The sequence below is a fragment of the Perognathus longimembris genome, chromosome 20 (assembly GCF_023159225.1).
Source record: "Perognathus longimembris pacificus isolate PPM17 chromosome 20, ASM2315922v1, whole genome shotgun sequence".
NCBI classification, from domain to species: Eukaryota; Metazoa; Chordata; class Mammalia; order Rodentia; family Heteromyidae; genus Perognathus; species Perognathus longimembris.
In genome coordinates this window covers 31,190,693-31,218,389 of record NC_063180.1, presented here as the reverse complement: position 1 = coordinate 31,218,389, position 27,697 = coordinate 31,190,693, and the positions used below count along the sequence as shown (strand labels likewise).

Sequence of the window (27,697 nt, the reverse complement as noted above, 5' to 3'; positions counted from 1 at the left end):
CTGGGCTTAGGGGTCAGATCCGTACTGCACCTTACCATACGGTGGGAGCCGGGACAACTCCCTCTCCCTTTCTAAGGCCCAGATCCTTCCTTTGCCCACACTGTGCTTGAACTCCTCCAGCCCCGCCAATACGCCTTGCCCAAACCCGTCAGTCTGCAAGTACAGTTTCCAAGAAGTAAGGAAGGGATCCCCTTAAACCCCGGGGTTTGAGCTTCGCTCCACATAACACTATGAACCATGCCCCCCAGCCTTCCGTGAATGATTTTTTTTAATGGACATTTACTACTGGGTTAGCATAAAGATGATTAGATTATAATATATGAAAACATCTTCTAAGGTCTCAGATTGGTTAGACTGGGTTAGCGGGCACCATTTTGGAAGGCGCCCAAATGAGGAACACCTCTGAACCCTCACCGAAAGTCTATAGAACAGGCTGCTTTAAGCCCCGTCTCAGGAAAGGGAGAGTTTTTGTCTTGTTTTGTTTTGCCAGTCCTGGGGCTTGAACTCTGGGCCTAGGAACTGGTTCCTGAGCTTCTTTTGCTCAAGCTGCAGCACCACTTCCAGCTTTTTCTGTTTATGTGGTACTGAGGAATCAAACCCAGGGTTTCATGCATGCTAGGCAAGCACTGTACCACTAAGCTATATTCCCAGTCCATGGATGAGTTGTTGCATCTTAACTCAAGCGCATCGGCACAGTCTGCAGACCAGGCAGCCATAAGGAGAAGCCCAGGGCTGGGCTCAGGCTGGACAGTGCTCAGGCCCTGAGTTTAAGCCCCAGGACTGGCAAAAAGAAGGAGAATCCCTACCTACACTGGTGGCTTATGCCTGTGTCATCCTAGCTGAGATCGGAAGATCTAGGTTCAAAACCAGTCCTGGCAGAAAAAAAATCTCTGATCTCCAATTAACCACCAAAATGTCAGAAGTGGCAGAGTACAAGCCTTGAGGAAAAAAAAAAAAAGCTAAGGGTCAGTGTTTGGGTCCTGAGTTCAAGCCCCCCTGTTGGCATTAAAAAGAAGAACTAACCTAGAAGCAGCAGCAAAACAGCCTGAAAGAAACACAAAGACACTACAGAGCAAAAACCAAACAAAGGCTGCAGTGGGGAGCCAGAGAAGCATCAAACAGAGGCTAGGGGGAGGACTAAACCATCCATCATGCTCCATCAATAAATGCAAATACAGGACCTGGTTTGGAAAGAAAATCTATGGTGGGGTTTGGATCAGACATCTCTTAATGTCACCTCAGTGTGCTGGCCTCACATTCTTCTATCTACACTGGCAGAAATGCCTCCCGTCCCCCTGTGAACACTTCACCCCCCCCCAAACACCCCTGCATTCACTCCTGAGTTCAAATCCCAGGACCAGCACACAAAAAATTATTACAGGGCTGGGGATATGGCCTAGTGGCAAGAGTGCTTGCCTCGTATACATGAGGCTCTGGGTTCAATTCCCCAGCACCACATATACAGGAAATGGCCAGAAGTGGCGCTGTGGCTCAAGTGGCAGAGTGTTAGCCTTGAGCAAAAAGAAGCCAGGGACAGTGCTCAGGCCCTGAGTCCAAGCCCCAGGACTGGCCAAAAAAAAAAAAAAAATTATTACAAGCCGGGCATCAGTGGCTGATGCTTGTAATACTAGCTACTCAGGAGGCTGAGATGTGGTTTAAAGACAGACCTGGCAGGGAAGACCCTGAGACTCTTATCTCTAATTAAACACAGAAAAAGTGGGGAGTGGCTCAAGTGGTAGAGTACTAGAATTGATAGAGCAATGCTCAGCCAGCCCCAGAGTTGGAGCCCCAGAACCAGAAAAAAATTATTACAAAAACCTGTCACCATTTACCAAAGACAGCTATGATATATGTCCCAGTACAGCGAAGAAAAAAAGGAAGGAAAGAAGGGAGAGAGGTGTAAGGGGTTGGAGGCATGGCTCAGTTGGTAGGGTGCTAGCCAATGAGTGAAAGCATCCAGTACCAAGATGGAGATCCAGTCTCAGACCAAAGAGAGAGAGAGAGAGAGAGAGAGAGAGAGAGAGAGAGAGAGAGAGAGAGTATACATTTAACCTAAGAGTAAAACAAACTTAAATCAATATTTATTGGCAATTTGTGTCTTTCTTCTTTTATTCTAGATCAATCTGGAGGTTTATCCATTTTATTGATCTTCTCAGAAAACCAGCTTTTGTCGTGTTGATTCTCCTCTAATGCTTGTTGCTTTCCTATTTTATTGATTTGTTCTCCTATTTCCTTCTTAGTCCTGACTTTTTGAGTTGAATTTGCTCTTCCTTTTCCTTTTATGTTTGAATTCACAGAAATTTCCCATTTTCTTTTTCCTATTATTATTATTATTATTATTATTGCCAGTCCTGGGGCTTGAACTTAGGGCCTGGGCACTGTCCCTGAGCTTCTTTTGCTCAAGACTAGCACTCTACTACTGGAGCCACAGTGCCACTTCCAGCTTTTTCTGTGTATGTAGTACTGAGGAATCAAACCCAGGGCTTCATGCATGCTAGGCAAGCACTCTACCACTAAACCACATTGCCAGCCCCAAATGTCCCATTTTTCTATAACAAATGGTTGTACATCTATTAATTTCCTTCTGAAAGGCCTGTGTGCATGTGGTGATTTTGTTTGAATGACAGGTTACATTTCTTCCAAAAAAATTAGGATATTTCACTTTTTTTTTTTTTGCCAGTCCTGGGCCTTGGACTCAGGGCCTGAGCACTGTCCCTGGCTTCTTTTTGCTCAAGGCTAGCACTCTGCCACTTGAGTCACAGCGCCACTTCTGGCCGTTCTCTGTGTATGTGGTGCTGGGGAATCGAACCCAGGGCTTCAAGTATACGAGGCAAGCACTCTTGCCACTAGGCCATATCCCCAGCCCAGGATAGTTCACTTATTTTATGACTTAAATTTAGGGCTTGAGCACTGTCCCTTTGCTTTTCTGCTCAGAACTAGTGCTCTACCATTTGAGACACCCTTCCACTTCCAGCTTTGAGGCTGGCTTGGAATCTTGATCCTCAGATCTCAGCCTCCAGTGTAGCTAGGATTATAAATCTGAGCCTTGGAGCTCAGCTTTGACCTTGCCTCTTACTTGGGCACTTAATCTCTTCCTGTCCTCTGAGAGTGACAGGTGGCATTTAGCCCAGAGCACCCAAAGCAGGGAGATGCAAAAGAGAACTAAAATAGAGGAGGTTATTACTTGTTTTCAGAGAGAAAGCCTAGGAATTAAAACTCACAGCTGTAAGTGCCTAGGTGGGAAGTCATATCCCAAATCCTAAACCCCACCCCATACCAAAGGATTCAGTTGGCTTCCTTCAGCCTAAAGAGAGAGCTGGACAAACTATTCCAGGATTAGGGGCTAACTTAACAAAACAAAGACACACTTCCCACCACCACCTTACCCTGGGGTCAAGTGGGCCCAGAGAGCCGATATTTGTTTTTATGCTAGTACTGGGTGTAAGGTCTACCCTCTGGAGGACTTCATGAAGATGCCCACCCCCCTCAAAAAAGTCTGTTTCTTCATTACTTAGGTAACTTGCATACCTGAAGGTAGCCACCTCCCCTCCCCTGGCCACACCTCCCTGCCCTTGCCCTAGATAAGGCATGGGTGGATCGTGGGTCAGCCCTTCTTTCCAGCCACCTGCCAGCAGTTCAGCAGACCTTACATTAGGGCTTGAATTTAGGGCCTAGGCACTGTCCCTTAGCTTCACCCTCAACTTCTTGAGCCACAGCTCCACTTCTACCATTTTGATGGTAGATTGGAGATAAGAGTCTCCTGGACTTTTTGAGCTCAGCTAGCTTGGAACCAAGATGTTCAGATCTCCTATCTCAGCCTCCAGAGCAGCTAGGATTACAGAAGTGAGCCACCAGGGCCCAGCCCCCCACCAACCCATCTACAATGGAATGCTTGGAACTTTCCCGCCCTGGGGACTGTGCTGACGTCAGCCCTGTCAATTGAACCTGGAGCCAGGAATTCCTTGGGGCCAATCAGAGTGAGTATTCAAACCCCAGAGGGTAAGGTTGTCCTAGTCCCCTGCATGGAAACCACCTGGCTTTAAGAACTTCACTCACACTTACCCTTTTCTTGACTGACTTCTTTCTCTGGAAGCCAGAACTGGGACAGCTGCACAGAGAACAAGAGCAAGCTTTGTTTTCTAGTGTTGCCAATCATAGTCAGAACATGCACGCATGCGTGAGTGCATGTGCACAAGTGTGCCTGTGTGTCTGTGTGTGCACACGTGTGCACCAAACATACTAAACCAGAGGTGTCACTGAGCCTTAAATTTATGATTAATTTTTTAAAAATCAAAAAGAAATATTTTTAAATAGAATAAAATTTTAAATACTGACCTGTACAGTAAGTGGAAATCAGGAAATATGCATATACTATCAGATCTTATATATAAAAGTAGAGGCTGGAGCCGGGCACTGGTGGCTCACGACTGTAATCCTAGCTACTCAGGTTCAAGGCCAGCCCAGGCAGGCAAATCCTTGAGACTCTTACCTCCAATTAACCACCAGAAAACGAAGTGGTGCTGTGGCTCAAGTGGCAGAGTGCTAGCCTTGAGCTGAAGAGCTCAGGAATAGTGCCAATGCTCAGAGTTCAAGCCCCACAACCAAAAAAAAAAAAAAGTAGAGGGTGTGCGTGGGTGGCTCATAACTGTAATCTTAGCCATTCAGGAGACTTGAGAGCTGAGAATCTTGATTGGAAGCCAGCCTAGAACCAGAAGTCAGTAAGACTCTTATCTCCCATTAACACTTAGAAAACTGGAAGGGGTGCTGTGACTCTAAGTAGTAGAGCACTAGCCTTGAGCAAAAGAGCTTTGGGGGCTGGGAATGTGACTTAGCGGGATAGAGTGCTAGCTTGCATGAAGCCCTGGGTTCTATTCCTTAGCACCACACAAACAGAAAAAGCTGGAAGTGGCACTGTGGCTCAAGTGGTAGAGTGCTGGCCTTGAGCAAAAAGAACCAGGGACAGTGCTCAGGCTCTGAGTTCAAGCCCCAGGATTGGCAAAAAAAAAGCTCTAGGATAGTGCCTAGGCCCAGCGTTCAAATCCCATGACCAACAATAAATAAATATATATATATAAATACATATACATCTTTATATAAATTAATTACTCTGGTGAGATACACACCAAGGCAAATGACTCTCCCTGCCTGCCATGGCAAGAGTGTGTGTGTGCATGTGTGTGTGTCTATGCTTTCTTATCTTCCTGTAATAAGCCACTATTGCTTTTCTAATAAGAAATAAAATCATTTTGAGGATTGACCAGAGAATAAACTGACAGATCAATAGAACAGAAGGGGAAACTGAGAAAGAGATTCAATAGATAAGGAATCTGACCTGCAGTAAAGGGGGAAGTGGGGTCGATGGCAGTTGCAGGATGGCAGTTGCATCCAATTCTTTGGCTTTCCTACTTAACAATTTGGAAGATAAAGTTGAACTCTGTCTTACACCAGATGCTAAATGAAATCTTACATTATGTGAAACCAAACAAAAACTTGGATTTTTTGTTGTTGTTGTTTTAGAGTTAAAAACTTGGATGCTTTGGACTGGAGGCAGGCTCAAGGAACAGAACACCTGCCTAGCAAGCCCAGGGTCATGAGTTCAAAGATAGGCCATGGGAGCTGCTGCGCACTGGTAGCTCACTCCTGTAACCCTAGCTACTCAGAAGACTGAGATCTGAGAATCAATGTTTTAAGCCAGCCCAGGAAGTTAAGTCCCTGAGACTCTCGGCACTCATTAAAAGCCAGAAATGGAGCTGTGGCTCAAGTGCTGGAGTACCAGCTTTAAGAGGAAAACAATAGGGAACCAAGCCAAGGGCCTGAGTTCAAGGTCTAGTACCGACACAAAAACAAAACAACATGCTTTTTACAACTAACACCTGTAAGGGTCCCCAGAAAGGAAACCTGCCACATGGTTCAGGCAGAAATGATTTTACTGGGGGGAAAGCAAAATGCCAACCAACACAAGATGGAGGTGTGGAGAGACAGAGGGGAAGGAAGAAGGGAAAAAGAGAGAAAAGGAAAGAGCCGGGACTGTGTTGAGCCAGATTATATAGGAAAAGGTGGGAGATATGGCCAGGTGGATTGGATGTGACCTCAGAGAAGGAGGAGGTAACTTCCTCCAGGTGTGCCAGTTACCTAGGTAACGCAGGTACTGGGTGCAGACTTAAACAGGTAGGGGGGCATCTGCATGGAGCCCTCCCTGGGGTGGACTTTACAACACCAAATCACAGAAATATATTTGTGACATTTATAGCAAAGCATGGAATCAATATGAATGTGTTTATGAGTAGAATTACAGAGAATAAATGGAAAAAATAAAATAGCAGCAGTTGTAAGCTATAGAGATGAGCTTAATGGGTATTTTAATTTTCTCTTTTACTTTTTCCTATATTTTCCAAGCATTTACCTATTAAAAACATGGCATTATATTTTTCTAACCAGAAAAATGTGGTGGCTGGAGGTGGAGCTACTGGAAGAGCTCTTGCCTAGCATGTATGAACCCCATCCCAACACTGCAAAATAAGAGGGACGGATGGAAGGAAGGAAGGACAGATGGATGGATCTGTGACTGGAAGGAATGATATGCACCCAGGGCTTCAGGCATGCAAAGTAAGCAGTCTACCACTAAGCCACCTTCCCAGCCATCTGTGATTTTTTTTTTAAGCTAAAGAGAAGTATATCAATAAAAATAAATAATAAAGAGAAGATGTGAAAGGAAATCAGATGGCTTTAAGGTTTGAAAAGAGAAAGTTGAAGCCATTTAAAAAGAAAAAAATAAGCCAGGTGCCAATGGTCACACCTGTAATCCTAACTACTCAGGAAGCTGAGATCTTGAGGATCTCTGTTCAAAGCCAGCCGGAGCAGAAAAGTTCCTGAAATGCTTACCTCCAATTAACCACCAGGAAGCCAGAAGTGGAACAGTGACGCAAGTGGAAGAGCGCTAGCCTCGAGGAAAAAGGGTAAGAGTGAGTTCCCAGGCCCTGAGTTTAAGTCCCAGCACTGGCACCAAAAAAAGTATTTTGCTTAAAGTGCTACAAAAAGTCTGGAAAATCTAACACTAGGTGTTTCTGAGCAGGCGAAATGAGGGCTGGGAGTAAGAAATGAAAGTAACTTCAAACATTTTCCAAATTCTGAAACATTTGTTGGTGTTACATTTTAACATTTAGTGTAAATATTTTAAGGGAAAGAAATAGAACAACCAGTCAGGAGCTGTGGCTTATACCTGTAATCCCAGCTACTCAGGAGGTTGAGATTCCAGGATCAAGGTTTGAAGCCAGCCTGGAAGCCCAAGCAAGAAAGCCTCTGAGACTCTTGCCTTGAATTAATCACAGAAAAAGACGGAAGTGGAGCTGTGGCTTAAGTGGTACAGCGCTAGTCCTGAGCAACAGGGAGCTCAAGGGACAACATTCAAGCCTAGAGTTTCAGCCCACTTTCAAAAACAAACAAACAAAAAAACAGACAGAAGGGGCTGGGGATATAGCCTAGTGGCAAGAGTGCCTGCCTCGGATACACAAGGCCCTAGGTTCGATTCCCCAGCACCACATATACAGAAAATGGCCAGAAGCGGCGCTGTGGCTCAAGTGGCAGAGTGCTAGCCTTGAGCGGGAAGAAGCCAGGGACAGTGCTCAGGCCCTGAGTCCAAGGCCCAGGACTGGCCAAAAAAAACCAAAAAACAAAAAAAAAAAACAGACAGAAGATCCCAGGTCAATACAACGTACATTCTTCCCAGTGTAGATGTGTGTGTATCTGTCTGTCTGTGTGTTGGTAGGTACATGATAGACAAACAGATGACAGTCAGACAGATAGCAAAGGACTTAGATTGTTTCTACAAAAAGATACAAATGGCTAACAAATACAAGAAAATATGCTTGGCAGGATGAATCAGAAAAATGCTGATCACAGTCATGAACCACTAGAACAGAATGGCTACTATAGGTATCTAGAATAGCTACTCTATTTATATGACAATACATGTAATATATAGCTATGTCCCAGTCAACAGAGTACATGTATCCTTTACAAAGTACACATAGAATCTACATGGCAGACATCCTTAGGCCTCTCCTCTGAGTGGCTCACAGCCTTGTGACATCACCTCCTGCCACCAGTCTTGATTGGATGACTGACTCTGCAGGGGCAGAGCTGCCTACAGCAATTGGGCCCCTGTGAGCAGGCCTCTGTTGGAGACTTGAGGCCTGGCTTTGTGTTGGAGTGCGAGTTCTGGGCTTGGGGCCCAGTGGGCTTTCATTATTTTATGCCCATGACGGGATCTGAAGAGCCTTGGGCATCTTCATTACAGTCTGTGGCATCCACAGGGTTAGGGTTCCAGAGAGGTTGGAGCTCACTTTCCCAAGGGCTTCTGGGTCCTGAGATCCTTCCCTGTTCCTCTTGACTTCTCAAGGATCCCTCCCCAGCCCCCTCTCCTGAGACCCCAGGCAGAGTCCTGGAGACCCCAGGGGTCCTGGTGGGTTATTCTGGGAGCAGCTCTTTAAGAATGGAAAATTCTAGAATGAGAAGCGAAAAGTAGACACACACCAGTGGCCACCACAGGGGCTCTAGATGGCACCAGAAGGTAGGGCTGGGGACTTAGCCCAGTAATATAGTCCTTGGCCTAGCATGAGCAAGGCCCACCCTACACAGACACTCCCTTAGTGGGCTATATACACTGTATGTTTTTGCCCAGGCTGGCCTGGACCAAAAAGGTCCTCCTACCTATGCCACTCCTGTAGCTGGGATGATAGGCAGGAGCCACTGCACCCGGCACTTACTGAGCCTTCCACAGCTCTTCACGCAGCTCACCAGGTGTCAGAGGTAGAGTTCCACCTGCCTTTGGCACACATGGAGGCCCTGAATGCTCAGGAGGTCTCACGTGGCTTGCTCAAGTCTCGTGAATCCTGACAGAGCCAGACTCGACCCTCAATCTCCCATATCATTCACCCACGGTGGTTCCTGCTGAGGAGTGGCCAGCCCCTAGCTCCCTGTTGCCCACTCTCTTCTAGAACCTTCTAGCGAACAGTCTGGCAGGACCCTGGCCAGGAGGCTCACAGCACCTGGGCTCCCCTCCTGGTCTCCCCGGCTCTGGCTCTGCCTGGGGCTGGCTCCCCTCCCCCCCCTGGAGGATGGCTCTGTGTTTCAGGACAGAAGCCAGATGACAGCACAGTGTCTGTGGAGCCCTGGGAACATATGTGGCGCGTCTATTTGGGGGTGCTGAGGAGCCTGGAGCTCCGACTGTTTAAAAACATTCCTTCTCCTGCAGCAAGACGCATCCTCCAAAGAGGAGTATGAAATCAATAGTGGAAATCCAAATTGGCTCTGAGACTCACTGATCTAGATATGGAGAGGAGAGAGAGAGAGAGAGAGAGAGAGAGAGAGAGAGAGAGAGAGAGAGAGAGAGAGAGAGATATGAATCAGGGAGGGTTTTTTTTTTTATCTTTCCTTTTCTAAAAATTGTAAATGACAGAATACCCAACCCACATTAAACAAAATGTAGATATATTGGCATATATAGCAGCAAAGCCTCAAGTGTGGTCCATATTCAGGTGTAGCTTGATCAAGCAGAGTGATTCTAAGTCCCAACTTCTCAGCTCTGCTTCTCCACTATATTGGCTTCACTTTTTTTTTTTTTTTAATTCTAGCAAGTTAGTTCCTTTTCAGGAAAGGGAAAACCTAAGGCAAATAAGCAAACAACTGAGTTTCACTGGCTCTCACTGTCCTGACTTGGCTTAATGCCTTCTTTGAACCTGGGTGGGGAGAGGGGGGAAGGAAGGAAAAAAGGAAGGGAGGGAGGGAAAGGACACTGAGTCCAGAGAGGCTCCCAGTGTCACATAGATAGGAGGTAGAGCTGGATTTTAACCCAGCTGGAAATTGAAGTGAGAAGTGAGAGCCGGGCCATGGGCAGCCTGTTCACGCAGTATAGGCAAGCACTGGGGATCTAGGTGGCAGAAGAGAAGGTGCAGGCCCAGAGGGTTCCTCTCTGACATAGCCACTTAAAAACCCACTGGCAGCTGGGTACCAGTGGCTCACACCTGTCATCCTAGCTACTCAAGAGGCGGAGATCTGAGGACTGCAGTTCAAAACTAGCAGGAAACTCGCTGAAACTTTTATCTCCAATTAACCAGCTAAAAACCAGAAATGGAACTGTGGCTCAAGTGGTAAAGCACCAGCCTTGAGTTGAAAAAGCTAAGGGAAAAGTGTCAAGGCCCCGAGTTCAAGTCCCAGGATTGAACAACAAAAAAAAATAGAACTTTATTTCTGCTTGTTGGGATGATGGGTAATTTTCATATTTTTCCTTTAGCCCTTGGAGTACTTACCAAATTTCTTTACCAAATTTACCATTTTTCCTACTGCTTGAGCAAGCTACATCACACACACACACACACACACACACACACACACACACACCTCCATATAACTAATACGTACAAGTTGGTGAGCTCAGACTGTAGCCCACATGTTAGATCACCCCATCAGGACAATTTGAGTGTCCACTGCCTCCAGAAGTTTCCTCCGGTCCGCCAGAATTGTTTTATGTGCTGAGAATGATTATATTGTTTTACAACAATTGCTTAGATATTTCAAAAGCTAGTTCTAACTTCTCATTCATTTGTAGTGAAAGACTTGGCCCAGCTTTCCAGAAGCTTCCTGGTGAGCTAAGGAGCCAGGCCACCCACACCCACACCCACACAGGTTGTGCTGCTTGAAACAGTCATTCCTCTTCCCTAGGAGAAGTTTGGTGAACTAAGAGGAAAGAGGAACTGGCCATTTTGGTGGCTGATTTGGGCTCTGGATTGCATGGCCTCTATTGTGGGAGGGTATTGTTTCCAAAGAGAAAAGAGCTTTTTGTAAAGGGAGATAAAGGGTGGGAAGGGGGAGGATGGGGGAGGATGAGGCAGGGCTGGGCAGATAGATGCCTGGAGAGAGGCCGGGCTGACACCACTCTGTGGGTGGACTTGTGAAGGTCCTTGGGCTCTGTCCTCCCTGCCTGCCCTGGGCCTCCATGTGTGGCCAGCCCTGTACCTGGGCTGTGTGTGTCCATAGGGGCCCAGTAAACAATCATTGTCTGTGAGAATCAATGGAAGCATGAAGGCAACAATCTGAAATAGAAAATCTGAGCCGTGCAAGGATCAGGTGCTCTCATGGTTGGTTTCTTTGGGTCTTCTCTCTCTACGCTAGGGGTTCTAGCCCTGTCCTGAGCTGCCTGGGGCTTTCCACCAAACAAGTCAGTGTCACTTATCCAGTCTTCAGTGATTCCACCTGCCCATGCCAGCCAGCCCTTCCTGCTGGTTCTGATCTCTGTCGTCCCATTCCCTGTGCTCCCCATGCCCCTTCACTGACTGGATTCCTGATGGAAGGCTTGGTGTTAAAAAAATAAAAAAGAACAACAAATCAAATATTATCAGGAGGCTGAGATCTGATGGAGGTTCATTGCCAGCCCGGGCAGGAAAGTCTGTGAGATTCTAATCTCCAATGAACCATCAAAAGAGCCAGAAGAGGAGCTGTGGTACAGGAGGGAGCACACCAGCCTTGAGTGGAAAATGCTCAGGGACAAACACCCAAGCTTCGAGAGTTCAAGCTCTAGGACGACTAGCACAAAACCACAAAAAGAAGTGAAAAGGTCATACCCTTGCTGAGACCAGCTCCTGTCCAGATTTTCCAGTTTACACAAGTGTCATGTGTGTGTTTCTTGTCCCACCTCCATTCCTCCAAGCAACCCCAGGGGGTGGGCAGGAGCACTTGTGGAGGAGTCCCAGCAGGAGGTGTGGGGGTGGAGGGCAGGGCCTCCTAAGAAAAGGGGAAACCAAGGCTAGGGGTGGTGGGGCCAGGGCCTGTGATTCCAGCAGTCAGGATTACAAAAGAAGAAAAAAGAAAGGAAGGGAGGGAAGGGAGGAGGGAGGGAGGAAGGAAGATGTTGAAAAAAACAACAACTGTAAACTGTACACTGGGTGGCTAATTCTGAGGAAGTTCCTCCTTCCACAGTGATGACCACAGGAAGTGTTTAATCTTCTCTGGGCCTCAGTTTCCTCATCTGTAAAATGATGACACCTAAAATGCAATAGGAGCCTGGCACAAGGAAGACTATATGAGAAGGTTATGGCGCTGAGATAAAAGTGGAAGTCTGCAAACCTCCCACCAGTCCAGCTTGCTGTTGGAAGGAATTAAGAGGAACGAATCTGGGAGTACTACCATTTGTTAAGACTGAAAACGTGGGCGTCTCTATCTCTAGACAGGAAGAGCAATTTGTGACACATTACTGGGCGAAAAAGATTACAATTCAGTAGGTGTAGAGTGAGGCTGGTTTTGTAAAATAATAACAACAAAAATTTACGTGTATAGTCACTAAATACTTACTTTGTGTAGTTTTATTACGTGAGCTTACATGTAGAAATAGACACATCAAACATCCACTTTCAGTTTTACTTGGTGTTCACATTCCTTCACAATAAAGTTGTGGCCCAAGTGTCGGATGTGGACACGCAGGAAGATGGGGTGTCTGTCTTCTTGAACCAGGAGAGGTGTATGCTACTGCCAAGCTCATCTGTGGTTGGCCTGGGGAGCCTGAACCCCAAAAGTGAACTGGGGCTCTAGAGAAGTCAATAACTCAGCCCTATCTGGAGTGTACTTGTTCTTCCCCAAAGTTTCTCTGGATTCTTATTTGCTTCTGGGGCAGGCTACAACTTCCTAACCACACCTGTTTGGTTCTGGTGTTTCCCAGGCTCTTGATCTGGTGTGGGTGTCCCCAATGCGGCCACCTTTGAAGGAATGTGCTCCACTGTGGGACTGGTGAGTCACTCTGGCTTCAACCCATAATCTCATGTCCAGGCTGCCAGGGCCCTCCCTGTCCCTCCTTCCTTTATGGTCCTGATGAATAGAAGAAACTTAGCACTGGTGCTCAGGTACCAAATGCCATGCTGGGTGGGGGCTCCTGGAACCCTCTGGACCAGGTAAAAGCGGGTACTTCCGGTCACATTGTTAGAGGAGAAAATTCAGAATCTGTGGTTGGATTGCCCAGGGATTTGCAGCCAGTTAAGTCTGGGCAATCAAGCATAGGACCCAGTCTCTGAAACCCCACAAATCTCGTCCCCATTGTTTGAGTGAGGAAACTGAGGCTGTCATTCACCCAAGTCGGAACCCTTGACAAATGGGAGGGCTCTTACTGTCCTCCAGTCCTTCCTTCTTGAATGCTAACGCCTTACTCCCAACTTGTACTCAAAGCCACAGCAAGTACTTGAATTCCTGGAGGTTCCAAGAACCTGTAGGACTGTCCTCCCTTGCCCTGGGGACAGGCTGTTCCCTTGTATGTATTTGGCTGGCACAGGCTGAAATCTTCTCCAAGTACTCTAGGCCAAGCACCTTTCTAAGTGCTTACTTGGTTCTCTCTTGGGCCTATCAATGGCATGGTGGTTGCCTCTTCTTGTTCCTCCCCCTGCCCAAAAGCCAGGGTAAGAATCTCCTCATGCTGATGGCTAGATCTTGAGCAGCCAGCGCCTTGACTGCCAAACAGTGAATACTTAGCCAGGGTTTGATGAACAAATGTTTGACCAGACCCTGTGTTTTGCTTTGAGGAGTGAGTTTGGCTTGGCAGAGCTAAGCCACCGGGGCAGGTAATTTCCTGGTGTTAGTGAGGGTGCAGTGAGCTGAGTAATAAACAAACAAACAAACAAATAAACGCTCATGTTCTGGCAGAATCAAACTTTGGTTTCTGTTTTTCTCATTCCTAGTTAGAAATCCATGGTGTCCTGAGTGACTGAGGAGGTGCTTCCAGCACCAGGAGGTGGTATAGGTGGGGTGAGGGTCAGTAGCCTAGGGGCCACAGACAGTGAAAGCTCAGGCCAGCAGGCTGGGGGGGGGGTGGAGGAAGGGACAGACTCTGGTGGGGGGTACAGTCATTGGGGAGACAATGGGGAGACCCTCTAGTGAAAAGCCAGAGGGAGCAGGGGAGTGTGGGCACAACTGAGAAGGGGTAGGAAGGGGGAGAGGGAGAGAGTGGCAGGATCAAGGCTTTCTCCTTCTTCCCCAAGACCATACTCAGCTGTAGTCGCCCTCCCTTTGTTTTGCACCAAAGCCTTCGGGGGTCCCACTGAGACCTCAGTTGCCCCCCCCCCCCCCGCACTCCCCCGCCGGGCATCCAGCAGGTGCCCAGTACTTATTGGGGAAATAATAAGAAACATGAGTAACTTTGCCCTGGGAACTTTCTCCCGGTGCTCCCCCACTTCTCCCGAGGAGCCGAGGGCAGAGCCGGTCTTGGGAGCTCGCCCAGGCGCCCCATGAATAATTGACCCTGGCGGGCGCTGTCCACGAGCTCAGCTCCACCGGCAGGCTCACAGTGGAGAGGCGCCTGGAGGCGGGGTGGGTTGCCGGGGACCCCAGCAGTGCGCCATCGGGGCCAGAGGCTCAGGACCGACTCGGGGTGTGTCAGTGAGGCCCCCCCCCACCTCCGGGCCGCCCCCTCGAGCGTGCTGTGCCGTCTAGGGCTCAGCTCACAGTGCTCCTGGCTCACGACTTCACAACACCCTGCACTTGGAGGGACCCCGCACGCTGGGGAGGGGGGAGGTCCTTCCTTCCCAAGGGCGCCCTTTGCTGCCCCCGGGGGTCGCCTGGGCCCCCGCGGTGCGGGCTAAGGATGCCCCCCCCCATTCCCATGCGAGCTCCCGAACGCTCCCTTCCCCCCTTGTTAATCTTTGTTCCCCTTTTCTGCTGAGGAAAAGAAAAAAGAGAGAGAGAGAGAAAGAAAAGAAGGGGGGAAAAAAAGGCGTGACTTGATTTTCAAACGAAACTCCCACGGCAAACAAAACGCTTTTAGAGAAGCGAGAGAGGAGGAAGGAGGAAGGAGGAGGAGGAGGAGGAGAGGGAGAGGCCCGGCTCGCCTCCCCCCAGCCCGGACTGGGGAGAGCGAGGGACAGAGAGAGAGGGGGGGGAGGAGAGGGGGAGAGGAGAGAGAGAGAGGAAGGGAGGGAGGGAGGAAGGGAGAGAGAGAGAGAGGGAGAGAGAGAGAGGAAGAGAGAGAGTAAGGGAGGGAGGGAGAGGGAGGCAGGCCGCCGGGGAAGAGAGGAGAAAACTTGGGCGGACGGGAGGGCGCCGGGGAAGGAAGTGAGAAACAAAAGAGAGATAAAAGGGCGGCGCTGCGGGCGCTGCGGGAGGAGGAGCCGCCCGCATCTCTTCGCGTCAGCCCTGCCTCGTTCCCTTCTTCCAGGGAGGGAGGGAGGGAGAGAGAGCGAGAGAGAGAGAGAGAGAGAGAGAGGAGAGGGAGGGAGGGAAAGCGAGGGAGGGGGAGAGCGAGGAAGAGAGCAATCTACAGAGGAGAGAGGGAGGGGGCAGAGAGGAGAGAGGAAGAGAGAGAGGAAGAGAGAGGGAGAGAGGGGAAGAGAGGGAGAGAGAGAGGGGAAGAGAGAGAGAGAGAGAGAGAGAGCCGGAGCGAGGGCGCAGGAGCGGCGGCGGGCGCGCGTGGAGGCGGCGCGCGGCGGCAGTCGGGGCGGTGGGCAGCCAGGCGCCCCCCGGCCCGGCCCGGGCCCCCGAGGACCCCACGCAGGAGCCGCGCCCGGACCCAGGGTGAGTGTCCCGCGTCGCCGGAGCCCCGGCTCCTCCCCTCGGCGCAGACCCCGGGGCGCAGGGGGGACGCGGGGGTGGGCGCTGCGGCCGCGGCCGAGCCGCCCCCGGCCTCCCCCGGGGACCGAGCCGCGCCCCCCGCGCGCCCCGCGCCGCAAACATGTCGTCTCCTCCTTGTACTTCCACGTTCCCGCATGCCGGGAGCCGGGGGAGAGAGAGCGAGAGCGGGGAAGAGGAGAGATGGCGTCGGGGGGGAGGGGAGGGGGGAGGCGAGCGCGCGAATCAGAGAGAGGGAGAGAGGGAGAGAGAGAGAGGAGGAATGGAGGGAGGGATCGGAAGGGAGAGAGAGAGAGAGAAGGGGGAAGGGGGGAGAGATAGGGAGAGGGAGCGAGGGAGGGAGAGAGGGAGCGAGGGAGGGAGGGAGCGAGAGAGAGAGAGAGAGAGAGAGAGAGAGAGAGAGAGAGAGAGAGCAAGCAGAAATGAAAGGAAAGCGCGGCGGCGGCGGCGGTGGCGACGCCGGGCCCGGGAGGCGGCGGCGGCGGCGGCCCGGGCCCCGCACGGTGGGGTCCCCGCACGTGGGGTCCCCGGCGCCCGGCCGGCTCCCCCGCACCCGGCCCGGGACTCCTAGTCTCACCCCTCGCCTCCCCGCGGCTTCACGCAAACTTTCCTCTCGAGGCGGGCGGGGCGGCGGCGCGGCGCCGGGCGGGGGGCACCGGGGCGCCCCCGGCGCGGGGAGCCGCGGGGACCCCTCCCGGTCCCCGCCCTGCGGCCCGGCGCGGCTCCGGCCTGGGACCTGTTGAAGGCGCTGGCCGGCTCGGGGTGGGGGCGACGGCTCGCGGGGTCCCCCCGCAGCCGGCGTTCAGCCTCCCGGGGCTCAGTTTCCCCCCCCCCCTTCTCCGTCCTCCTCTCCGGGTCTCCTCGCGGTCGTTTTCTAATGGAACGGACCTGTGGGGCGCGATCGCCGGCGTCGGGCCGGGCCCAGGCCGCCAGGTGGGCGCGAACCCCTGGGTGCCACCACCCCAACCCTGGACTGGCGAACCAGAGCCGACGGCGTTGGCGGGTTTATTTATTTTTCCCCTACTTGCCTTTTAAGATGACTTTTTACAGTCCCTGCAAGTGCGCCCTTCCAGTCTGAGCTGTGGTTCTGGAGACCGAGGGGTCGGGGCCCCGCCCCGCCCCGCCGGCCTGGGTTTTACCCAACCCCAAAGGGTAGTGAAGCCATGGGCGCCCGGCTCCGGGTGGTTTGGGCCAGGCCCAGCAGTGGCCCCGGAGGCCCCTCCGGGTCCCCGCGGAATCAAACGACCAGGCCTAGCGCCCCACCTGCCACGGGGCCTCCTGTTCCCATTGGGAGCTCTCCACCTATGGCACCTGGAGGAGACTTAATTAGGAGCGGGTGACCCCCAACAGGTGTGGGGAGGGGGGCTAGGCACTCGTGGGGGTCACCCGGCCTTCTTTGAAGACGTCCTCAGCCCTGCCTTTGTACACGTGTAAGTTAAGAACAGTCAAAGTTCACTTCTGCCTAGTGGAGGGCCGGGGTGGGTGGGGAGAGATTGCCAGCAAAATGGTAAAGCCTGCCTCCATACTTATATTCCCATCAAAGTCCCTGGCCTGTCTGGTTGTGATTTTTGAGATGTAGTGAGGACATCCCGTCTTCGGTTGCCAGTGTTATTTTGCAGTTTTCCTGGTGATTGTCCACCCTGGTAAATCTGGACCCATCACCTCCCAGTCTTGGAGAATCCCATACATAAGCCCAGCCACCCCACAGGGCTGCTTCCAGCCCCTGGGGTGGTGATGAACAGGGAGGGGGCGTGAATAGGGCTTGGCCTGATTGCCTGAATTCTGCCCTGTCAGGGATCTGCAGGGAGCCCCAGTGGGGGCCAAGGCTCAGGCTGGGTCCTGGGCCCTTTGATTTGTCATCTCAGAGCTGTTCTCCCCCGTTCCCCTGTGTGTGACCCATTGGTTCTGTGTTTAGATCACCTCTCTTCCAGCTCTAGGTTCTCAGTACTGAGAGGAGAAGTTAGGAAAGGTCTGGAGTAGGTGGGGTTGGAGGAAGGGACTACCAGAGATTTTGTACAACTTCTGTTTTGTGGCCCAATCCTGTCTGTCCTTGAACTCTATCCTCCTCCTTCAGTCTCCCTGGGGCTGGCATTACAGACAGATACCACCACACCCTGCTCTGGTTTAGCTTCATTTTTAGATAGGATTAAATAGATAGACACAAGGAAGAGCCCTCTGCCCCTTGGAGGACACAGGCGAAGGTTCACTGCTCCTACCAGTTCTGACACTAGGTGCTGACTCTTTGTTACCTCCCACATCCTACGTGACTCCCCTTGGCCTGGTGCCCAGCAGGGTCTCAGTTTGTAGAACTAAGGAATCCGAACTACCAGGCCTCAGTGAATAGTGGTTCATTTGGCCGTCAGTTCAAAGGAACCTTGGGCTCATATGTAGGAGCCAGGTAAACTGTCTTATTTTCTACATACCCTGCTCTGGGAGGTTTGAGAGCCAGTGGGATTACTAGGAGAACTGGCTATTTTAATACTGACTTCAAAGTCCAGCAGTTCCGCAGGGTGGAAGTTTAGTCATCAGGATGTCCTAAATTACCATCTTGTTTTATTTTTGGTGATACAATGGATTGAACTCAGGACCTTGAGTTTGCTGGGCAGGTGCCCTACCGCTGAGCCATGCCTCTGGTCCTAAATTACCCCTTTTTCTTTTTTTGGGTCTCCACTACTTTCTCCATAATTTGTACTTGTATGTGGCTTGTTTAGGATTGGACAGAGGGAAAAGAATACAGACCTAAGGAAGGATGAAAGCTCTACACATATCTGCATTCGTGGATTAGGACATGCTAGAATGTTTGCTTTGGCGAGTGTAGAGGTCTTTGCCTTGCTTTCTTTTGTGTTTATTTGGCTCTTTCCCAGCCTAGAAGCTCTCTTGGTCCGTTCCATGGTGGACCCTCCATAAATACTTGTGGAGTGAATGTTCTGGACATTAGAAGCAAGATTTTCCTCTCCTGAGGAGCCCAGAAAAGACGCGCAGAGGCAGGGACAGGCAGGTGATTGATGGCTGCCGCAGAGTTGTACGGTGATTCATTGTTTCAAACAAGCTCTAGACAGGTGAGACAGGAGGGGGCTGGGAAGAGAGGATGGAGAATGGGTGGAGGCTCCAACAAACAATAGAGAGGTTTTGAATTGGACTCAGAGATGGGGAGAATGATAGAATTTTACATCCTGGGCCTGGATTATGTTAAATGCGTTATGTATGTCCGTAAATCATCTCCCATAGTCCTCCTGGCTGTTCTCATCTGATAGCCTGGGAAACAGAGCACAGTGGAGTTAAGTTATCTGTCCAAGGGCACAGAGCTGGTACCTGAACCCAGGGGACTTTGGACGTGGTGTCTCGGGAATGCTTCGGGTTCTTCTGGAAGGGTGGCAGAAGTGAGAGGAAAGCCACTGTCACATTGCAGTGGAGTGAGGCTGGTCAGGGTGGCCGTGGCGCCCGGAGGTGCCTCATTCTCGGAGAATGAGTCGGGCTAGGGTGGTACCCAGGGCCCTTTGCACGTGCTGAGCCAGTGCTCTGCCATGGGGCACATTGTTGAAATTGGTGGGGATTGTAAAGGTAAGAAATGTCACTTTTCTCAAGGCTGCTAGATGCTGGCCCTCTACAGGAGCCGAACTTCCACTCCATCATGCCCGACCAACCTTTTGCAGACCAAGGCAGTCTGCTATAACCACCATCATGAGGGTCCCCTCCTCCTGGAGCGTACAGTCTCGCTTCTAGGCAGACATTAAACTAATAATTACATAAATACTCTTTTAATTACAGTTGTTATAAATGCTTCAAAGGAAGAAGTTCAGAGGCATAGGAGCCAATAATTAGGGGGTGGGGGAAGGGACACCTTCCCAAAGGGAAGGCACTTAGACAGCACCCTGGGGGAGGAGCCTTCTGCTAAGGTGCCAGGGTCTTGTGTGTGTGTGCGCGCGTGCGTGTGCGCACACGTGTGCCTCCTTGCGTGTGGGTGTGCTGGTACTGGGGCTTGAACTCAGGGCCTGGGTTCTGTCCCTTAGCTTTTTTGCTCAAAGCTAGCACTCCGCCACTTGAGCCACAGCTTCAGGTCCCGCTTTTCGGTACTTAACTAGAAATAAGAGTTTCAGGGACTTCATGCCTAGGCTGGATTTGAACCTCAAACCTCAGATCTCAGCTCCCTTATAGTAGCTAGGATTACAGGCATGAGCCACCAGCACTTGGCTCAAGAATAACTTAAAAAATATATTGCTCTATATAGCGAGCAATGGGATGGGATCTCTTTTTAACAATGGGAGAGAGAAGTGGACATTATTGTTTTTATTTGTTTCATATAACCACCTGGACTGCTTTTGAAGTTGAGTATTGACAGATCCTTTGTCTTTGTTGAAGAAAAAAGTGCTGTAGAAGGGACAAAACTAAAGGTGTTGGCCATCTATAATACAAGACTGTAATTTATAGCATAGAGCTTCCTCAGGGTGGAGAATTTTATGTCCTTAAGAGATAGAAAATCGTCCCCCTGTGCGGTATCATATTGGTTTTCCAGGCTGGAGTGGTCACTCCTTAAGGAAGACATGAGATCTTTTTCACTGCTCCCCCGGGCGGGCGGGTAGGAAGTTTTCAGATGTGTGTTTCTGAGTTGGCACGTCCCATGGCCTGCCAGGGTACTGCTTGGCACGTTTACATGGGGGTGCATGCTAATGGTCCACCCTGCCTGTCTTCGCATGATTGGTCGGTGAAGGTAGAAGTGTGAAGAACATCACAGTGTCACCTGTGAATTTGGACCTAGTTACTGGAATGTGCGATTGCATAGGAGGTACTCTAAACGTTTCCCAAATGTGTGTACATTTTGGTATTTGAGAGGCTTTTAAGGCTTTTTGGTTGTTGTTGTTGGTTTTGTTTGGGGAGGGGTGTGTGTGTGTGCAAGCGCGCCCATGCTTTCTCGCCAGTCCTGGGGCTAAACTCAAGGCCTAGGTGCTCCCTTAGCTGTTTTTTGTTTTTTTTTGTTTTTTTGCCAGTCCTGGGCCTTAGACTCAGGGCCTGAGCACTGTCCCTGGCTTCTTTTTGCTCAAGGCTAGCACTCTGCCACTTTAGCCACAGCGCCACTTCTGGTCTTTTCTATATATGTGGTGCTGAGGAATTGAACCCAGGGCTTCATGTATACGAGGCAAGCACTCTTGCCACTAGGCCATATTCCCAGCCCCTCCCTTAGCTGTTTACACTTAAGGCTAGCACTCTACCACTTGACCCACTGCCCCACTTTTGGCTTCTTACTGATAATAAAAGTCTCACAGACTTTCCTGCCCAGGTTAGCTTTGAACTGCCATCCTTAGATCTCAGCCTCCTAAGTGGTCAGGATTACAGGCGTGAGCCACCAGTGCCCAGCAAGGCTTTTAGCTTTTGATCCTGAATCGGACCTGAGACTTGCAGCCGCCTTCCCGGATGCTCCTCAGGATCTTCTGATGCTTGAATAATTAACGACACTTCAGTGGAACTTTCCTTCCCCTGCTTCGGGACATCCATTCCTCCCTGCAAGGGCCAGCCGGTGAGCGGTAGCTCCATTCCTGGCTTCTCTTCTGCCCTTCCCAGGGCTACTTGGTAACTTAAGCAGAGGTCTTCTGTTTCCTCTGCAGAGCTCAAGGGAAGGAAGTTTGCTCCCTCCCACACTGCGGGGGGGAGGGGGCTTTTCTGCCTTGGTTGTAAAACAATTCATTTCCTGTCACTGATGAGATGATGAAGTCTTAGCTGGGAAACTACCCCTCCTGCTTTTTCTTTCACATGAGGTCTTGATGTGTGCTCAGGATGGAGACCCTGGCCTGGGTGATGCCTCTTCCTCTGCAGGTGCTGTCCTCAAGCAAGGTCAGAGGTGATCTTGCCCCTCAGCAAGGCTGAGCAGGGGAACAACTTCCTTGTCCTGCCCTCTGCTGGTTGTAGGAGCTCTAGGGCTGGGCTCTGCGTTGTCCTCTGTGACCCCAGGTGGGCTGGGGGCTCCCCAGGAAAACCTCAAGGACCCTATGCTATGAGTCCTGGCCTGGAGATAGTCATCTGTCAGGAAACAAGCTGGTGTGTTTTCCTGGAGGAAGCTGTAGAACAAACATCCTGCCCCAGTGTAGAGACACCCCCTTCCCCCTTACTGGTGGGCTGAGGATTTCCTGAGTAGCCCAGACTCTGGCCCAGGGGATACCTTAGGCACCCTGGTCAGTCCTGTTCTTGGGGGGTGGGCCAGAACAGTGTGGGGGGTGGTTACTGAGGAAGTCACATTACCCAGACTAACTTGAGCCTTCCTGTTTCTTCTGCTAGCTTCCTCCTTTTCCGTTCTTCCTCCTCTGCTCCTGGGCCGCCTGTGGCCATCCTAGGGCTGCTGAGAGCCTTCTTTTCTCTTCCTGTCCTTGTGTCACCACCCCTGTGCCCTCCTGTCCTGGCAGGCCTAATGCAGCCCAGGCCATGGGCTCCAGGAGGCCCAAGTACCTCCTTTTAAGAGACCCAGTGTGCCAGCTGCTGCCCGGATGGGTTTCAGAAAACAAAAACACAAAGGCCCAGCTCCTGAAGGGGGCCGACAGCTGGGTTTCTAGGAAGCTGGTGATGACTTGTGCGAGGCGGGCGCAGGCAGGGAGAAGAGCCGCGGCTCCCCTGGGTGGGCTTTGTTGAAATTTTCATTCATTCTTTCTCTCAAAGTGCCAGCAACGGTGTCACTCTCTCTGTCACTTCTCCCTGTTAGGTGTCTGGCTGGGGGCGGGGGGAGGAATCTGTCCTGTCCTCCCTCACCCTGCTCTCTCCCTCCTCCTGTTCGTGATAACTCATCACAGAGCCCACTATGTCCATGTGGAACTTGTCACTCTGCTGCTGTGGTCAGTTAAGATTTGGCAAAGGTAGGAGTTCACTTTTTTTGTGTATATATGCTGGTCCTTGGGCTTGAACTCAGGGCCTGCTTGCTGTCCCTGAGCTGTTATGCTCAAGGCTCGCGCTCTACCACTTGAGCTCTGGCTTTTGGTGGTTCAGTGAAGATAAGGATCTTTATGGGCTTTCCTGTCCAGGCTGGCTTTGAACTGTGATCCTCAGATCCCAGCTTTCTGAGTAGCTGGGATTATAGGTTTGAGCCTCCAGCACTACTTGGTGAGGGGAGAGGTCCACAATTAACAATGTGCATGTACTGAATGGGATGGTGTCATGCAAGAGGCCTACATAGTGGGGTGAGGGGTCCTCTGAGCACCGCAGAGTCTCTGCGGGGTGCTGGGCCCTACATCCTTGTGTCTTGATGGCCATGTGATTATTCTCCACAGAGAAGGCTGCCTCTGTGGTCAGGCCTCTTTCTCCTTGTTCTTTTCCCTCTGGGTTCTTCCTCCTGCTCACCCCTCTCAGCCTCTGCCCTGCATGTCTCAGGATGTAAGGACACAGGACAGAGTCAAGAGTAAGCCACCCCCCCCCCTTTTGGGGGACAAACCTGGTGATGGCAAAATGTCCAGAGAGGGAGCCCAGGCGCCCAGCAGGACGCAGTCACCTGTTCTACTGCGCGAGTTGTGTGTGCTATGATGAGCGTGGGAGTTCCTTACTACCTCCTCCTCCCACAGTGTCTCCTTCCTTCCAACTCCTTCTCCCTCACTTGTCCCCTCTGGGTGGATGGCCACAGAGCAGGCCTTCCAGGTGTGTCTTGGGCTCGTGTAGTGCTGGAGTGGGCAGTGAACATCCTGGTTTGTCGTTCTTGCTTCCATTTCCAAAAACCAGGCCGGACACCGGCCGTCTTTAGGTGTTGGCATTGTCTGGGTGTAAGTCTGTGTGTCTCTGGTCCTTCTCATGGCTTCCTTGACTCCCTGACCTGGCCTTAGGCAAATAAACATTGAAAGCAGTATTAGTATTGTTAGCTGGCCTTAGGGACATTTGGTAAATACAGACAAATGTTTGAGCAAGAATTGTTCATAACAATCCCCAACTGGAAGTGACAGCAGGCCAGGTCCTCTCGTGGTGAATTCTCCATCTTCAGCATGGATATATCAGGCTGTATCTGAACCTGGTACAAGCACACTCTCTTGATAGACTGTATGGCAAGCAAAAACTTCTGGAAGACTCTGTGTTGTAAGCACGCATATGCTTTGCTAAACATTCTTGTCAGCTCCCAGTAGCCAAATGCAGGAATTCCTTTCTCACCATGACAAACCCCACACCAGTGAGGGTCCTTTGACTGCCCCACGGTAAACCTAGCCAAATTATTATGCATTTAAAAAGCCAAGTGCCAGCCTGTAATCCCAGCTACTCAGGAGGCTGAGACCTGAGGATCAGGGTTTGAAGCCAGCTTGGGCAGGAAAGTCTGGGAGACTCTTATTTATTTCTAATTAAACACCAAAAAGCCAGAAGTAGAGCTGTGGTTCATGGGGTAGAATGGCCAGCCTTGTGTGGAAAAGCTAAGAGACTGAGCCCTGGCTCTGAGCTCAAGCCCCAGTATGGGCACATACAATTATTGCACACAATTAAACAAACTCCAGCTATAAACCAGCTACTGGCAAAATGTAAAGCACTCTCCTAAGTTATGGGGCCAGGAAGGAAATAAAGAATAGCGTGACACATATTTAGAGAAATGTTGAAAGCCCCAACACCATGTCACCAAACCTATGGGAAACAGCTGGCGCCCTTCTCTTAGCCTTAAATGCTCTCAGTATTAAAAAGGAGAGAAGAAAAAGAATAAACCCAGCATTCAGCCTGAGATCTTAGAGAAAAATAAAAACAGCCCTAAAGGAAAAGAAGAAAAAAGTGATGGCAGAAGTGAAAACAGTGACACAGTGAATTTAGCAAATATATCCAAGAGATAATTATGTTTTTAAACAAACAAGTCCACTAACCTCTGGCAAATTATTTGAGCAATAAAACTGATAAAGAAAACACAGTAGGGGCTGGGAATGTATGTGGCTTAGTGGTAGAGTGCTTGCCTAGCATGCATGAAGCCCTGACTTCGATTCCTCAGCACCACATGAACAGAAAAAAGCTGGAAGTGGCGCTGTGGCTCAAGTGGTAGAGTGCTAGCCTTGAGCAAAAGGAAGCCAGGGACAGTGCTCAACCCTGAGTGCAAGCCCCAGGACTCGGGGGGGGGGGGGGGGAAGAAAACACAGTAATAAGAATGGGAAAGGGGGGCTGGGAATATGGCCTAGTGGTAGAGTGCTCGTCTCATATACATGAAGCCCTGGGTTCGATTCCTGAGCACCACATTTATAGAAAAAGCTGGAAGTGGCGCTGTGGCTCAAGTGGCAGAGTGCTAGCTAGCCTTGAGCAAAAAGAAGCCAGGGATAGTGCTCAGGCCCTGAGTTCAAGCCCCAAGACTGGCAAAAAAACAAAACCAAACAAAAGAATGGGGAAGGGAACATGGCCACTTACAGGTCTGGAGTTTTTTTTTTTTTTAAATAGAAAATTGATGCAGAGAGAATAAGGGAAATGTATTCTTAACTGGGCGCTGGTGCCACACACCTTTAATCCTAGCTAATCAGGAGGCTGAGATTTGAGGATCACAGTTCAAAGCCAGCCCAGACGGAAAAGTCCCTGTGGGACTCTTATCTCCAATTAACCACTCATAAACCGGAAGTGGCACTGTGGCTCAAAGTGGTAGAGCAACCAACCTTAAGCAAAAGAACTCAGGCACAGTGCCCAGGCCCAGAGTTCAAGCCCCAGGACTGACAAGAAAAATAATAAGCAAGGGGCTGGGAATGTGGCGCAGAGTGTTTGCCTCGCATCCATGAAGCCCTGGGTTCGATTCCTCAGCACTACATAAATAGAAAAAGCCCAAAGTGGCGCTGTGGCTCAAGCGGTTGAGTGCTAGCCTTGAGCAAAAGGAAGCCAGGGACAGTGCTCAAACCATAAGTCCCAAGCCCCAGGACTGGCAAAAATAATAATAATAATAAACAAGTCTATACCTGACTTACATAACTGTGACCCCTGTGTATATCACCTTTATAATAACAATAAACTTAAAAATAAAGATTCACAATAGTAGCTGAAATTTGAGAATCTCAATTAAAAGGGGACCTTTTGGGGGAGGAATTTATGATCTTTATTCAAGCGCTGCCTCCTCTAGCCCAGAGTGCTGTACCCCAAGGGTCATGGCTAGTTAATTTCAAATTTGATACAGCTGATAGTGGTACAGTGTTCCTTGGTTTTAGCCAAAGATGGAGAGCTCTCTGGTTCATTCTAAAAGTCAAAGTCATATGGATTGGCTGGAACACGGCAAAGAACCATGTTAAAGAATCCAGTAGTATTTTACACAAGCCATCACCATAACCTGGCGTTTTGAGGAAAAAAAAAAGAAAGGTCATTATTAGGAAAGCTTAATATAGCAACTGCACCATGCTAATGAGTTAAAGAAGTAAAACTATACTAACTCCACTATATGTAGGGGAAGAAATTGATTAAATTGAACAGTCATTTCTCCCTAATCAATATGCTGTAAAGGGAACCGAAGGGTGCATTCTAAGCATGATGGGGAGAGGATCAGTGTTATAAATAACTAATAAACACTAGCGGCATCGCTGTTACACCAGAAACACAGTGCGGTCGCCGTGGCCATCGTGTGTAATACTGCCATTCGATGTTAGCACCATCATGCTGAAGTAGAAATAAATATTCAGAAAGAAATAGAAAAATGGGGGCTGGGGATATAGCCTAGTGGCAAGAGTGCCTGCCTCATATACGCGAGGCCCTAGGTTCAATTCCCCAGCACCACATATACAGAAAACGGCCAGAAGTGGCGCTGTGGCTCAAGTGGCAGAGTGCTAGCCTTGAGCGGGAAGAAGCCAGGGACAGTGCTCAGGCCCTGAGTCCAAGGCCCAGGACTGGCCAAAAAAAAAAAAAAAGAAATAGAAAAATGGCTCATGCCTGTAAATCTAGCTACTCAGGAGGCAGGGATCTGAAGATCAAGGTTTGAAGCCAGCCAAGGCAGAAAAATTGGTTGTAGGAAATGGCCAGCTGCCCCTTCCTCTGTGTGTGTGTGTGTGTGTGTATACTCGTGTGTGCATGTGCCATGCTGTACCGTGACATGGCAGTGGTGCTGGATGGTAGCAGGCTTGTCAGGAGGCAGCCATCGGTTTCCTGCTGATTAACTCTCTTCCTTTCCGTCTTCTAGCAGCCAGCAGAGCCTGGCAGTCCGTTGGCCAGCCTCCTCGGCCTCCAGCTAGCTCTGGAGTTCCCACCTTCCTGCCTACTGCACCCTTTTGCAGGCCTTTAGATGGAGCCCGCTGGGTGGGGTGCCTGGGCTTTGTTCTGTCCCTGGGTGGGGTGCCTGGGTTCCAGCCACCTTAGGTTTTGCCTGCAGGTGTGTTTGTTTCATTTGCACACCTGGCACCTGGCAGGGAGTCTCTGCCAAGTCATCCCCTGGTTGGACCTAAGAGATTTGGTCATTTGAGTTGCAAGCCGTCTGGCAGTGTCAAGAGCCTGTGCCTACTTGGAGAAGGCCCACTGGCCAGCAGGGGAGGAGGCGTGTGCAGGGGGGGATGCAGGGTCCCTAGCGGACATGGTTATGCTTGAGTAGCAGAGACCAGGCAGAGAAGGTGAGTGCATGGGGGAAGGGGATTGGGAGCAGCCATGGCTGGCGTCCAGCTGTATCTGTATGTGATGACCACATTGGCCACCCTAGTGAGTGGTGTGGAGGCCATTGGAGTCTTGATGTCAAGCGCTGAACTGAGCTGGGGTGGATGAGGCCTTAGGCTCCCGATGTGGACAGACTTAACATGGTTGCTCCACTGCCTGTGTAGAGTTGCTGCAGTAGGCAGGGCTCCCAGGGCAGGGGAGGTGTTGACATCCCATCTCCCCTCCCCCACTTTTTTTTTTTTTGCCAATCCTGGGGCTTGGACTCAAGGCCTGAGCCAGGGACGAGTTCTTTTTGCTCAAGGCTAGCATTCTACCACTTGAGCCACAGCACCACTTCCCGCTTTTTTTCTTTATTGTCAAAGTGAAGTACAGAGGGGTTACAGTTTCATATGTAAGGCAGTGAGTACATTTCTTATCCAACTTGTTACCTCCTCCCTCTTTTTCTGCTAATGCAGTGCTGAGGAATTGAACCCAGGACTTCATGCATGCACTCTACCACTAAGCCACATTCCCAGCCCCACCCCACCCCCTCTTTTTTAAAAATTGTTTGGTGGGTCCTGAGGCTTGAAGT

The 27,697-nt window shown here is 50.4% G+C and overlaps 1 protein-coding gene across 1 annotated transcript in view; it reads left to right on the top strand.

Annotated features, from left to right (window-relative positions):
- Positions 1-15,454: 15,454 nt before the first annotated feature.
- The window catches only part of Znf710 (zinc finger protein 710), a 39,811-nt gene continuing 27,568 nt past the window's right edge, over positions 15,455-27,697 (top strand). The window contains exon 1 of the mRNA XM_048368597.1: positions 15,455-15,543. The gene's annotated coding sequence lies outside the window, so the exon portion shown is untranslated. The remainder of the gene's footprint in view (positions 15,544-27,697) is intronic.